We start from the raw sequence: 14,443 nt of genomic DNA, 5'->3' as shown, positions 1-14,443 counted from the left end.
GCCACGTCGTTCCGGACTGAAGCGCCTAGTACTACTCGACCACAGCGGCCGGCATCGAGAGCTTGCATATACCTAAACGCGCAGTTAAGAATTATTAAAATTATCTGAACTAATTACACGCTCCCCGCCGGAGACGGCTGGTGGCTTTCGTAAGACCTGGAGTCTCACGCCTTTCTCGTGGGTCTCGTGCTCCAGGATGTGCTGCGATATAGTGTTACCAAAACCAATTAACGCTGCATTGTCGTTCCCTATTTTAGATTGCTTGACAAGCTTGCAAAGAACAGTTTATATTTTGTGCTACTTCTCTTCCTGTTTTGAGATCACATTCATTGCAAGGTAAGATTGGTTTATATAGTTCATTTATCTTGGTACCATATCACATGTGTACGAATGATATTATTTGTGTTAAATGTAAATGTCATGTGACTAGGGCCTCCCGTCGGGTAGACCGTTCGCTGGGTGCAAGTCTTTCGATTTGACGCCACTTCGGTGACTTACCCGTCGATGAGCATGAAATGATGATGATTAGGACAACACAGTACCCAGTAAAAAATGGCTCTGAGCACTATGGGACTCATCATCTATTGTCATAAGTCCCCTAGAACTTAGAACTACGTAAACCTAACTAACCTAAGGACATCACACAACACCCAGACATCACGAGGCAGAGAAAATCCCTGACCCCGCCGGGAATCGAACCCGGGAACCCGGGCGCGGGAAGAGAGAACGCTACCGCAGGACCACGAGCTGCGGACAGTTCCTGAGCGGAGAAAATCTACGACCCAGCCGGGAATCGAACCCGGGCCCTTAGGAGTGACATTCTGTCGCTCTGACCTCTCAGCTACCGGGGGCGGACTATTATTTGTGTTTATCTGGAGGTTTAGGGAAGCTAGGTTACATGGCTTTCGTGAATGGATAATTCATTTCAGTGTAGGTTGAGGTAATCATACGATAGGTTGGGGTAATCATACGCAATTTTTGACTGCGTGTCATTACTGCTCCATGGGCGGTTTGTGCTTCTGAACTAGTGACAAGTCTCCGTTAACTTCTTTACTCGATAAGTAATTGATTAAAGCATATTCTAGAAGCCGCGGAACTGCGTAAGAACCACTACAAAATCAAGTACACACAAGAAATTTTTAATAAATGCTTTAGAAGTCACTAAAGGACGGAGAAAAATTCGAGAAGTTCCAAAGGTCTTTGGAATACATAGATCCAGATACCATTCATGCTGAATTTGGTGCTGGTGTATGTTCAATGTGTAGTGAGTTCGGTCGTGGCAGAGTATTATGGTTCAAAAGTGTAATCTGGAGTAAATGAAATCATTCTGACTGAGGCGATTGGGACTGACCAACGAACCGTAAATGTGACATACATTGTCGTCAAAACTGAAAGTTTCTTTTTCCTTTTTATGGTTTTTGTGCAATGTAAAGAATACGTAACGCAAACCACTGGAACATGGACAACGATAGGCAAAAATGTTCATTTTTTCCAACTTAACGGATTTGCACGCACATTCCGACAAATGGTTAATGTTCTGGCAGCAATACATGCCTGACAAGACGGGGCATGTCTTGAATGATGTCATCAGTCTCATGTTGAGGCTGCGACGCCCATTCTTCCTACTGAGCTGCTCGCAGTGCTGGAGAGTGGTTGGTGGATGCTGACGTGATGCAAACCGTCTCCATACTGCGTCTGAGACATGCTCTATGGGATCCAAATGGGGTGAGCGAGCAAGTCAGGCATGCAACATCTTCCGTTTCCAAGAAAACATCAACCACCCGTGATCTAAGATGTCGAGCATTATCGTCCATCAGTACGACGTCTGGGCCCACAACATCTCGGAACAACCGCAAATGAAGTCCCAAGAACTCGTCACCATACCTGACAGCAGTTAACCCTTGCCAGTTCACCCGCACAGTTTCATGAAGAGGAGTTCGAGTAGTAAACATAATCCCTGCCCACACCATTACGGATTCTACTCGATATCGGCCTATTTCCACTGTGTTTAGGTCCCAAAATAGTGTTCCACGTTCCCTCCAGGTGCGAATCTATCGAGAATCACCCTCCAGACTAAATCGGGACTCATATCTCAAAACAACACTGCCCACTGTTCGACCGTCGAGGCGGCATATTCATGACTCCACTCTAGGCGTTCCATTCTGTGAAGACGTATCAGAAGTAGACATACAGCATGCCTCCGACAATAGAGACCACGCAGCCAAAGCCTTCTGCACTCCGCTTAGCTTGATACAACACGTCCAGTGGATGCTGAGAGCTCACATGCCAGTTGCCGTGCAGTACTAAGGCGGTAATGTCGTGCCCTCAAAGCCAAATAACTGCCGTCTCTTACGAAGCCACACACGGTCGGTTCTGCTCTGGTCTTCGGGATACAGTTTCGGTCTCTATAAACTGTCGCCACATCCGAGAAACAACAGAACGATTCACATTAAGTCATCGGGCCAAATCAGTTTGCGACTGTCCCGCTTCCTTTCTTTCTATGGCCCTCCAACGCAGAGTGTCAGGTAGGCATCTTCTCTGTGCAATACGGCACCGTCTGTGACTATGTACACAGCGATTGTGGATGTAGGTCTACCTGGGAGACACTATCCAGTTTCATAGGTGCCCTGACGTCATCGTTAGTATAGTAGTCCGCTGACCAGAATGCCAACTTCTGTCCAGAACACGATCGTATGGACATCAGGTTGGCAGTTTGTATGATAATACATTGAATTAGGCACGGGACAGGGTAATGGCGGTTTGTTGCTCTAATTTCATGAAAGGGAATGTACGTAACGTACGAGTATAGGTTACGATACATGGACGACGACGTATGGAAGTGTGGGTACTGCTGTCATTCGTGCACCGATAGCCGCAGCGGTTGAGGCAACTGCTCGCGTAAAGCGGGAAATCCGATTTCGAATCCCGACCCGCAACCATTTTTCACAGTCGTCATTTCAATACACAGTCGATGGTGGTTCATATTCGCAATTCCGAATACATTTCCTGTATCTATATTCTTACTTTAGTTGTTGAAATTTCGGTGATGCTATTACAGTGTATACAGCTTTAGTGTGATGGCATCAATGCCGGCAACGTGGCATCTCGACTTCGGCCGCTGGCTACATTACTCGCCAGTCACGTTTGTATAGGGGCAGAACACTGCTTACACGACGTCCTTAGAAGAGTGACACAGAAGAGGCAAATAAAGAAAGAAGAGAAAAAGAAAATAAAAAGAAATAAAAACTGAAAGTAGCCGAAGAAATGAAAGGCGATGAAAAGAAGAATGGAAAGCGCAGGAGACTCAACATTAGAAGAATAACTTTTGACGGCGACTATGAAAGCAGAGGGTGCATGTACTGCGAAGAAATTCAAATGGTTCAAATGGCTCTAAGCGCTATGGGACTTAACATCTACGGTCATCAGTTCCCTATAACTTAGAACTACTTAAACCTAACTAACCTAAGGACATCACATACATCTATGCCCTAGGAAGGATTCGAACCTGCAACCGTAGCAGCAGCGCGACTCCGGACTGAAGCGCCTAGAACCGCTCGGCCACAACGGCCGGCGAACTGCGAAGAAAAATTTTCAAATCCAAAGCCAGGAGAGCAATGGATTTTGTGCAATTATTCTTTTCTGGCGTCACGAATTCTGTTATTTGTGAAAAATGTAAATGATTTTTATTCAAATCATGTTTTACAATAAAATATATTTAGTTCTTTGTTAAAACAGTTTTCTTCTCTTATTTTAGGGTTGAAAACTAAGTGGACACTTTGTGAAAATTGAATTGTTTGAAGTACTTAATTTGAACCTAGGGTAGCCTAATTAAACTATTCGACGTTATACCGTCTTACTTCACTAGCTGCAGATTATACTCACTCATTTTCACTCATTTCTATGCACTTCTGTCTATCGTTACTCAGCTTAAAACAGGAATACCTTCGCCTGGCGCAGCTCTCCCGTAAGTGTGAAAATATACTGAAAGGTTTCGTATGCCTGCATATAAACATATACTCTGGAAAACTGGATAGCTCTTTTGAAAATAGATACTTTATTGTTCTATGCGTTGTCAGAATGTATCATAATTTTTCATCTCCACTGGCCGGCCGCGGTGGTCTCGCGGTTCAAGGCGCTCAGTCCGGAACCGCGCTACTGCTACGGTCGCAGGTGCGAATCCTGCCTCGGGCATGGATGTATGTGATGTCCTTAGGTTAGTTAGGTTTAAGTAGTTCTAAGTTCTAGGGGACTGATGACCTAAGATGTTAAGTCCCATAGTGCTCAGAGCCATCTCCACTCATGTAGAAGGTACAGTCTTATAAGACCGGATGTATCTTTTTGAGACACTCATATTTACATGTTAAAATTATTCTCTTTTTCAGAAGTCCGATTATTTCTGTGAAAACTTTTCATTTGCATCAATTAATAATAGTGATGTGCTCTCCCAATCAGAATCATCAAATAGATATGTTGTATAAAGTTAATCCTGATGTGATAAGTGAGGGACACAACGTATACTCATCATGTCAATGCTATGTGGTTCAAGACAATAGTTGTCATAATTATATTTGTGGAGAGTTCGTGATGTCATTGAATTTTTAAATGACAACGTTTTCATCATAGTGTGCACCATTGTTTTAATTTTCTCAATTGTTATTTCAATTATTAAGTTATTTTCAAGTTGTCAAGAAACACTGCTGATGTGCTGGAAAAACAGCAGTTGTCAACATTAACAAAATACGTAAAAAGGATGCCAGCTTGACAAAGATGACTAAATTCACCGGATAGTGAAATAAACATATACAGTTGGCGGTAATATGAAGTACACAGAGTATAAAAGGACAGTGCATTGGCGGAGCTGTCATTTGTACTTAGGCGATTCAAGTGAAAAGGTTTCCGGCGTGATTACGTCTGCACGACGGGAATTAACAAACTTTCAACGCAGACGGGTAATTTAGCGACGTTTGGGACTTGAATATTCCGAGATCCAGTGTGTCAAGAGTGTGCCTGTGCCGAGAATACCACAGTTCTGACATTAGCACGGACAACGCAGTGCCCATCAGCCTTAACGACCGAGACAGTGGCATCTGCGTAGAGTTGTCTGTGCTAACAGACAAGCAGCACTGCGTGATAAAACAATACAAGTCAATGTGAGACTTAGGACAAATGCATCCGTTAAGAGAGTCTGGCGAAATTTGGCGTTAATGGAGTATGGCAGTATTACGACCGACACGAGTGCCTTTGCTAACAGCACGACATCGCCTGTAGCGCCGCTCATGGGCTCCTGACCATATCGGTTGGACCCTAGACTAGTGGAAAAACGTCGCCTGGTCAGATGAGTCAAGATTTCAGCTGGTAAGAGTTGGATAGTGGCAACAAAACGACTATTCACGTTGGTGTGTAGAATATATGAGTCTGGCGATGTACCATCTGACTTTCGGAAAAGCATCATCCACACAATTCCGAAGACGGCAAGAGCTGACAAGTGCGAGAATTATCGCACAATCAGCTTAACAGCTCAAGCATCGAAGCTGCTTACAAGAATAAGATACAGAAAAATGGAAAAGAAAATTGAGAATGCGCTAGGTGACGATCAGTTTGGCTTTAGGAAAAGTAAAGGGACGAGAGAGGCAATTCTGACGTTACGGCTAATAATGGAAGGAAGGCTAAAGAAAAATCAAGACACTTTCAGAGGATTTGTCGACCTGGAAAAAGCGTTCGACAATATAAAATGGTGCAAGCTGTTCGAGATTCTGAAAAAAGTAGGGGTAAGCTATAGGGGGAGATGGGTCATATACAATATGTACAACAACCAAGAGGGAATAATAAGAGTGGACGATCAAGAACGAAGTGCTCGTATTAAGAAGGGTGTAAGACAAGGCTGTAGCCTTTCGCCCCTACTCTTCAATCTGTACATCGAGGAAGCAATGATGGAAATAAAAGAAAGGTCCAGGAGTGGAATTAAAATACAAGGTGAAAGGATATCAATAATACGATTCGCTGATGACATTGCTATCCTGAGTGAAAGTGAAGAAGAATTAAATGATGTGCTGAACGGAATGAACAGTCTAATGAGTACACGGTATGGTTTGAGAGTAAATCGGAGAAAGACGAAGGTAATGAGAAGTAGTAAAAATGAGAACAGCGAGAAACTTTAACATCAGGATTGATGGTCACGAAGTCAATGAAGTTAAGGAATTCTGCTACCTACGCAGTAAAATAACCAATGACGGACGGAGCAAGGAGGACATCAAAAGCAGACTCGCTATGGCAAAAAAGGCATTTCTGGCCAAGAGAAGTCTACTAATATCAAATACCGGCCTTAATTTGAGGAAGAAATTTCTGAGGATGTATGTCTGGAGTACAGCATTGTATGGTAGTGAAACATGGACTGTGGGAAAACCGGAACGGAAGAGAATCGAAGCATTTGAGATGTGGTGCTATAGACGAATGTTGAAAATTAGGTGGACTGATAAGGTAAGGAATGAGGAGATTCTACGCAGAATCGGAGAGGAAAGGAATATGTGGAAAACACTGACAAGGAGAAGGGACAGGATGATAGGTCATCTGCTAAGACATGAGGGAATGACTTCCATGGTACTGGAGGGAGCTGTAGAGGGCAAACGCTGTTGAGGAAGACAGAGATTGGAATGCGTGAAGCAAATAATTGAGGACATAGGTTGCAAGTGCTACTCTGAGGTGAAGAGGTTAGCACAGGAAAGGAATTCGTGGCGGGCCGCATCAAACCAGTCAGTAGATTGATGACAAAAAAAAAAAAAAGTAGGGTACGCGTGTGGCTAAACCACGGGCCCAAGTTGTCAACAAGGCACTGTGCAAGCTGGTGGAGGCTCTATCATGGTGTAGGCTGTGTTTACATGAAATTAACTGGATCCTCCGGACCAACTCAATTGATCATTAACTGGAAATGGCTAATATCGGCTCCTTGGACAACATTTGCAGCTACTGCAAGACTTAATGTTCCCAAACTACGATGTCATATCACCGATCCAAATTTGTTCGCGATTGATTTGAAGAATATTCGGGACAATTCGAACGAATTATTTGGCCAGCCAGATCGCCCGACATGAATCCCATCGAACGATAGGTCAGTTCACGCCCAAAGTCCTGGACGGGCTACACTTTCGCATTTATGGACGGCTATAGAGGAAGCATACATTTATGCACGATGCTTCTAACCACTATTTGAATTCGTGCTATGTCCAGCTGCTGCACTACTCCGGGGAAAAAAAGAGGTCCGACGCCATATTAGGAGATATCTGATACCTTTAACTAATTTTGGCATCTCTTGTGTTTCCAGCATTTGAGCAATTTTTCTTAACCACTCGAAAAGACTTAAAAGTAGAATTTGCATTTGTCGGAATTTAAATAAATAGTGCTAACCATTGCGACAATGTTGCCATTCAAAGTAGTTGCGGGTGCGGTTTACCTATCCTATAGAGACAGCAGTCGCCTGGTGATGGGGTACCGCCTGCCCGCTAGATGGTGATTTACGGCGTCATCACGAACTGCCAGCATTCGGCCCGTCAATCACTGCGGGAACGGAGAGGGCCGCGCCATGACCTAATGGCCCGTCGCATCCTCCCCTGTCGCGACAGCAATTCTGCGCGCCAGTCGTGCGCCGCACGCAGCTGAGTTGCAAGCCGGTTAATAACTCAGGACTCCTGCCGAGCCGCCTCACCTCACCTCACCTCGCTTCACAGCTCTGCACAACCGAGTTGTGTAGTTCCCCTCCCCTCTTCCCTCCCCCTCCACCTCCTGCCACTACCGCTCCAGTTAAACTTTCGCTTCGCTCCTCTGGACTGGCGCCACTTTTTCAGCTCTCCCGGGAAGTGCATCGCGGCGTCATTACCTCCAAACGACAGGCTCGTTCATCCAACGGCCGCTCGATGGAAGGGAAGTTGGCTCATGATGCCGACCTGATTAGCAATCTCGGGGAGAGGCTCCGGCGAGGTCGTTAGGTGGCACTCTTTTAAAACAGCGCCTCCATCCACTAGCTACACACGTAGCTATTCCTTGGCCAAGTGTCTGACATCACGTCTTAAAATACACAGCTGGGGGCAAAGTGCAGTCGTACCAGTATATTTGTATATTGAAAGGTTGTAGTGTTAGTGATTCATATGTCAGGTCATTGGCGATCAGATGAACCTCAGATGGCCTGTTAGTGAGCCCTCTTTATCGACTCTGCAGACAGTAACTGTACCGAGTTTGTAGTTGAACAGCGTGTGCAGCATCATTCAAGGGTACAGCCATGCCCTGCCGACCAGTAGTTAATCCTGTCGAACAGCTTCAGCCATTTGAACGGAGTCACACTGTGGGTCTGCGAGAAGCTGGATGGATGTATCGACAGCTTGCTGCACATATTGGGCACAGTGTGAGGGTAGTATGTTGTGACTTTCGGCAGTGGTCCGTGGAATATTCCTACAACCGTAGACCAGACTTCGGACGTCCGCGCAGTACAGACGCGCACCAAGATCTTGGTATGGTGTGATCAGCGGTGGCGGACAGTACAAGATGCAGGGAACGTTGCGCTTGCTGTGTCACCAGAGACTATTGGAAACCGTCTGTTTGCAGCTGGGCTATAATCACGCGTGCCCATAGCCGGGTTACCACTGCCACCGCGACACAACCAAGAAGTACGAATAATCTTTATGTCGTGAAACAGTCGACTGAAGAGTGGAAGAGCGCTCTGTTGCCTTCATTGATGAGAGTAGGTTCGGTCTGTACGCGTATGATGGACGTACATGTGGGGGCGTACACCTGGTGATCGAGCTGTTCCGAAGGCCATTCACCCACGACTCGAAGCTCCCACACGAGACTTCATGCTGCGGGGAGGGGGGGCGGGGTAGGTACAGGGGGAGAGGTGTAGGTGCGGGAGTGGTGGGGGGGGGGAGGCTTCAGTTACACCTCTCGGTAGCATCTTGTGTTTCTGCAGGGTAAAGTAACCAGCGTCCGCTACATTGCACAGGTTGTTATCCCTGTGCTAAGGCCATTTCTTCGTGGTGTACAGCAACTGCCCTGGCCAACAAGATCAGCAAAGCTCCCGCCAACTGAACACGTATGTGATATGGTGAAACGACAACTTCCTCGTTCTCCATATCTACAGGACCATTGCTGAAATACAACAAAATGTGCAATATGCTTGGAAAACTCTATCACAAGGCCCCATTCGGCATCTTTATGATCATTTGCTTGCGAAAATGCACGCCTGAGTTACCGCCAGAGAGAGGTACACTGTATTGATGAAAGTATTTGGTCACTTTTTGCTGTTACATGTGTGTTTCATTTAGTCTGAATTTGTTATAATATACCGCTACAATGATGAACTGCCTGTCATGTAACTTATCGATGAAATGGCTTTGTCGTTGAGCGTGCTGCATTTTTTTCCGGCGGTGAGTTTAACCTCCCTTTATGTTTAGCAACAGCGAGCTCGTTATCTTTGTAAGCCGGGCTACACACTAATCAGATTAAAATTAAAAAAAGAACAGACACACAACGATACCAGTCACTAAGTTCTTTTTTATTAACCACATGTTTCGGAGGCTTTGGCCCATCATCGGGCATACGGTTCAGGTTCATTTCTCTTTGGGAAATAAAGACGTAGAACTATCTACAGATAAGATACATATTACAAATTTTTCTTCTTTTAGAAACATGCGCTCATTGGTGCTCGTACAATTTTTTCCTCTTCCTGCTTCTAACACCTTCTCGAATTCTTACAAAATAATAGACAGTGTCATCTCGACTTTCTTAATTATATTTATAACGCAAAGGGAAATTTTTGTTTCGAATAAGGTACTACAACAAAGCTATAAGATGCGACGCGAGTGCAGCGAACGCGCACTGTAAAACCTGTCGAATGCTTTTAGTAGCGGTCATTTACTCAGGATGCTGCCTGTTAAGCGAACTCAGACAGCATCAGCTCGGTTGTTTATTACGTTTCACGAAACGCTGACGGAACATCCCGTTAATTGACAGGCGTATTAAGAGATCGAAACAAACACTTTAACAGAACGAATTACTGACTGCCGCATCCCCCTCTCAACCAAACACGACAGCTTCCGGCGTTCGGCCTGAAGTAAACATGAGCTGTCTTCTGAGTTATCGAACAAAGAAGGCGTAACACACACGACAAGGCCAGTGCCCGCTTACGGATATGATGTAAACATGCATCTTAATAGCCTTAACAGCGACCTCCGTCACCTCCCCTCACACCAGTAGACTAACACTGATAGAGGGCTCAGTCCCCGTGAAGAACCTATCTGCTGATTCGGAATCGGCAAATTGGGATAAAAATGACGAACCACGATGTCTCGCACCAGAAACGTAACTCAGTAGAAGGAAGATCAGTTCAAGCCCCATGGGTGATGAGATCGAGATAGAAATCGAACGTGTCCCGGAATTCACCTTTATCGGTTTGGGACATCCAAAGAAAAAAGGTGGGTGACCAAACGAGGATTTGAACGCTGTTCTCCAGAATGTGAATCCAGAATCTCAGACAATTATCCTCCCCGCACTAATTGTTTCTTCATCGTCTTTCTTCTTCAGGGAGATGGGTTCTGTGCAGACGTCACATGATTTTGTCAAAGTTTGTAATATGATTACTAAATCTAGCGCTGAATGGGAACTCACATGAACTAGACTATAACGTCTGCCGGATGTTGTAACTAATTGTATGCCTGGCCATTCCACTCTTACACTGCCAGGGACATTATTTGAAATGTACAAAGTTTCGCTTACCTTTCGATCTTCATTTCTCACAGTGAGTTTATCCGTATGCTGTGTAACAGCAAGTCTCCAAATCCACTCACATAAAAAGTTTATCAAAGGTAGTAATAAAAATGGCGTACTCACTTTTTTCCGGACCTGGATTACTGTTATTTTAATTTTATAAAGCACATGTTACCTGTCACAAATTTTGCTGCAGTTCTTTATAATTTCCGGCTTATTGGTACCTCAGCTTCAATAGGCTTAATAAAAAAAGATTACAGAAACGGTACACACAATTACTGTAAATTTCCAACTAGAACCGTATACCTGAATACGTCTGACACTGTACCTTAAAGAATAAAATACTTTCAGCTCGTAGTATTGGATAAATAACTGACACTTCAGTGTGATACATACAACTACTCTGAATATTCAGACGCTACTAAAGACCACATCAGTTTCATTTTCAGACCATGACATGTTTTGCAGGAAACGTAGAGAGGCTAAGGTGCGGGGGATTAGATCACTGAGCGGTGTGAGAGAATGACTTTTGTTTGTACAGTAGTGCACTGATAGCCAAGAACCTAGCAATCATACATGTATGCTGACGAGTAAAACGGTATTTACAGTTTTGCAAGTAAATCACTTGCCTCAAATGTTAAACAGTTTATTTGTAGTCGAAATATTTAGACAAGGAATTAAGTTCGAAGATGAATCAACCGAAAACTAAAACAATCCCTATTGAGTACCCACTTATCTCAGTCGACTAAAATGAGCCATGTTCGACAACAGCGTGTTATGGCCTCAAGGAGAGGAATTGACAGATTAAATGAGAAAAAGACGTTGAAACTGGAAACTTCTCCCAAACACTGCCAGTTGCGAAGCTCCATTTGCAGTAGCTCACTGGGGTTTGACAAAGAATGATGAGTAATTCCACAGTTGTCCATCTTCCTCCTTTGGCTAGGAAATGAAAAATGCAAAAACGCGCACACACACACACACACACACACACACACACACACACTTAAACATACACAGAGCTTCTTATTATATGTCTGGTGCAAAATAATTCCACGTACTTATTAAAGGTACCTCCAGTCCGGTGGTTCGGCCATGTTATTTGGGTGACTTCAGGCAAATGCCAACTGGTATTCCATCACCAACATTCTCAGCCGATTACCCATCTTCTCCAGTCCCAGTTTACATGTCCCCGCGATTTGACTGAAAAGAACAAGTTCTATTCCAGCCCGTGCTGCCAAATTTGCTAGAGCACGAAAAAAAAGTTTATCTATCAGTAATATTCGATTATTTCATGTAGAACACACAGCTGTACTACTAATTTTAATTGAGGACAATCGATTTCGGTCCAACATCAGACCATCTTCGCGTCCCAAAAGCAATTCAGCTAAGTATTCTGACAGTTGCAGTACCAACTGTAACTCTGTTCCGTTAACAGTATTAACTGTCAAGTTCTTAAGCTTCATGTTCTGTCAACATCAGCGACCGTCTTTGATGCTCACAGGACATAAAGGTAACGAACAGGTAATTATTAATAGCAGTGGAATGGTGTACGAGGGTGAGTCAAATGAAAACCTTAAATTTGTAATAACAAATCGAAGTTTGGCGCCGTTGGTAAGCGTGCTGCAAACAGCGTGCAGAATGGCCTGTAGGTGGCAGCATAGTGCAGATGCACACATACTGTCGCAGTATCAGTATAAAGATGGCCGCCCCACTTGCGACTTCCTCCGGGGAAGAACAGCGTTCTGTTATTCGGTTTTTGCGTAGTGAAGGTGTGAAACCTATTGAAATTGATCGACGAATGAAGGTTCGGTACGGTGATGCATGTTTGTCACAGCAGCAAGTCTACGAATGGAGTAGGAAGTTCGCAAATGGTGTACTGCAGTGGAAGATGCTCCTCGTCCAGGTCAGGCACAACGAGTTGTAACTACACAGAACATTGCAGCAGTTGAAGTCATAGTGAAGGAAAACCGCCAAGTGACACGGAATGACATTGCAGCATGCTCACAGATTAGCCATGGGTCAGCACACCACATTGTGCATGACGTGCTCCAGTTTCACAAAGTGAAAGGTGGGTGCCACGGCAGCTGACTCCTGAAATGAGAGAGCGACGTGTTGATGCTTGTGAAGAACTTCTTCAGCGCTTTGAACGAGAAGGTGATGGCTTCCTTGCAAGAATCGTTACTGGGGAGGAAACCTGGGTTCACTTCCACCAACCGGAAACGAAGAGAGCGAGCAAGGAACGGCGCCATTCCTCATCACCAAAACCAATGAAGTTTCGAACAGAACCATCAGCAGGGAAGGTTATGCTGAATCTCTTTTGGGACGAAAAAGGCGTCACTTTGGAGCATTACATGCCTAGAGGGACCACGGTCACCAGTGCATCATACACAGATCTTCTAAAAAATCATCTGCGGCCTGCAATCGAATGAAAGCGACGTGGATCGCTGTCAGCAGGTGTCCTTTTGCAACATGACAATGCAAGGCCCCACACTGCCCGTACAACAGTTGCTACATTACAGACCTGTATTTTGAGTGTCTTCCTCATACACCATACTCACCAGACCTTGCCCCAAGTGATTTTCATATGTTTGGACCACTCAAAGACGCAATGGGAGGAAAGAAGTTCCGCTCTAATGAAGAGGTACGCCATGCGGTGCATGAGTGGTTGCGCGGACTACCAAAAGAATTTTTTTGGAAAGGATTTTATGCACTTTGTAAGAGCTGGAGGACTTGCATTGAGCGTGGGGGAGATTACGTTGAAAAGTGATACAGCTTCGCACCACTTCTGCTCAATAAATAATATTTTAAAAAAATATTTAAGGTTTTCATTTGACTCACCCTCGTATATGTTACAGTTGGTATTTTAACTGTAAAAATGCGTAGCCGAGCTGCTTTTGAGACCCGAAGATGGTTTGTTGTTCCACTGAAATCGATGTCTTCAATTAAAAATAATGGTACGGCTGTGTATTTTATAATGCGAATATTTACCACCCTAAATCTGTTCAACACTGCCTACACAAAATATCTAGAAGATATAGAACAACGGTACAGTACTTGCTTTCATTATTGATATACAGAAACACTTCATTGGTTGTCACTAGGATTGTTTTTCTAAAGGCTTTACTGCCAGTGTATACGAATCTCTGCCCCCTGACTACCTGCTATTCCCACGTTGCTAAAACACGCCGATGTGGTGGCCCTCGACTCGGGGGTAGCTGGTTCCAGTCCTGGCGGTGGAAGCAAATTTATTCACCGCTGTTTGGCTCGAACGAGAGAAAGATGATGGCTTTAACTTCCTGAGGGCCAGAATCTGTGTCAGTTTCTTGCATTCAGTTCCGAACCTCTCTCCAGTGTCTTTCAGAGTGAGGGAATAGGACACTGTTGGCGGTGATCCTTCCTTCTGATGGCGACAATATGCTCGGTGGCCCATTTTGTGTTCCTTGAGATGAACAGGATATGTGTGCCACCGCATTTCACTCTCTCTCTTTTCTCACCATCATACAATGCAGACATGACACTACACTTTACAAACCCACCATACTATCGCCTACATTCAACAGATACACGTTTGACAAAACTCTCACACACCGGTAGAAAAGGGGCTACTTGTGCGACGATGAGGACCGTTTCCCAATGGGCGGCTGAACCCACCCTTCGGCTTGCCTCAGTCAACAATGTCCTACAAAACAAAATA

This window comes from Schistocerca piceifrons, chromosome 2 (assembly GCF_021461385.2).
Source record: "Schistocerca piceifrons isolate TAMUIC-IGC-003096 chromosome 2, iqSchPice1.1, whole genome shotgun sequence".
NCBI classification, from domain to species: domain Eukaryota; kingdom Metazoa; phylum Arthropoda; class Insecta; order Orthoptera; family Acrididae; genus Schistocerca; species Schistocerca piceifrons.
The sequence above is the reverse complement of the archived record's forward strand: the minus strand, read 5'-3'. Positions refer to the sequence as shown.